This window comes from Eubalaena glacialis, chromosome 14, assembly GCF_028564815.1.
Source record: "Eubalaena glacialis isolate mEubGla1 chromosome 14, mEubGla1.1.hap2.+ XY, whole genome shotgun sequence".
Taxonomy (NCBI): domain Eukaryota; kingdom Metazoa; phylum Chordata; class Mammalia; order Artiodactyla; family Balaenidae; genus Eubalaena; species Eubalaena glacialis.
Window position 1 is genome coordinate 82,688,109 of NC_083729.1, and position 1,788 is coordinate 82,689,896.

The window sequence follows — 1,788 nt, forward strand, 5'->3', positions numbered from 1 at the left end:
AAATCCCTGTCATAACTCTTGGTGGTTTCAGTCCTGTGTAAATGACATGCCAACACCACAGAGTCCAAGTCCCTTGGCCTCTTGTCCCCCATGTTGTGTGCTGAGCAACGTGTTGGAAATCCATGTAAGTACCAAGTTCTTGAAGTTTGCTGGGGAACTGGGATGGTGCCCTGTAAGTCAACTCAGAACACCCCAAATCTTAAGGGAAGCACAAGCCTCTTGTAGTTTCTTGTAGGTGGTGCACAGAAGACTCTCCATTCAGTGTGCTGAACAAGATGCTCGGAGTACAGGTGTACAGCTCTTGGGGGACCATGCTGCAGGTAAGGTAATCCATTAGGAATATTGAATTGAATACAAGTGAACAGCTGCACTTGTATAACTAACTGGCAGTTAAACAGGAATCCACTGCTAACGAAGACTCACCGGATCCAAATTCTACAGTTTGAAACAGGAAGAGGATACAATATAGCAACAGCAGTAAAGTTAATATGCATCACACTTAGTGGTTGTTTCATTGTAAGGGCTCCAGAGAGGCCAGGTACAGGATCCTTTGTCCACCCTTCTGTAAGACATGTGGCTGGATGCACTTCCTATCTTGGATCAGGAATCACCTGGAATACCTCAGAACCAGGGAGCCCAAAATAGAGGCGTAGCTGGAGATTTTTATGTTTCATGGGTCCCCTAGGCATATTCCTGAGGCATAACCAGCTTCAATAGCAGAGCCCTCTAGGGGGTCTCACTGAGACCACATACAAATCCTCTGTCTCACTGGTTTTTGTTTAGTTTGCTTTGTTTCGTTTTATTTTTTAAATTTATTTTTAATGAAGTATAATTTACAAATTATTAAATAATTATTAAATAATTTTCAAGTATACAGCAAAGTGATTCAGTTATACATATATATGTGTGTGTGTGTATATGTGTATATATATATATATATATATATATATATATATATATATATATATATATATATTTTAATTCTTTTTCAGATTCTTTTCCATTATAGGTCATCACAAGATATTGAGTATAGTTCCTTGTGCTATACAGTAGGTCCTTGTGTCTCACTGTTTTCAATAAACAGCACTGATGAGCTGGGACAAGTCTCCCTGAACCTCCTCGAACCCACAAAGCAACATTACTAATCAGTATGCTTCATGCCCTGACCAGGAGCCAGGGCCATGCAGCAACTTTAGCAAAATAGCTCAGGCTAATTCCAGGCCCTCCCAGCACAATGGCTTCCACAGTCATTGCAAAATGGTACAAGTAAAATTTCCATTCAGCACAGTGAACATGATGGTGGAATAAAAGTGTTTCCTTTTGTAGTTCTGGGGACACTTTAGCAGGAAAATCCGTTCCATAGGCAAAAAAACAAAAAACAAAAAACAAAAAAACTTACTGGAAGTAAAATTGTCAGGCTCAGAAAAAGGATGGTGCTGATTAAAGATGCCCCTCCATGGATACAAGGACAGTTGTTGGGCTTTTGTAGTTTGTTGGGGAAAAGTGACATTGTCCATGTTAGAGAAACCATTAGGTGTCCTGGAAAAAGTAAGAGAAGCTCAAATATCTAAGTGTTACAACTTTATAATAATGAGATGGTGTATGTATGTTTTCATCATGCTAAAAAACACACCGGAAGTTCCATTGTCTGGCACTTGTAAGTTGTGTTGGGGCTGAGAGAGCTCTGGTGGACACTGCATTCAGCCAGCACACTGAACTACATACTAGAGACCGGGTGCCCAGTTCTTGAATTTGTTGGCAGATGATTATGGAACATGTAAAACACCT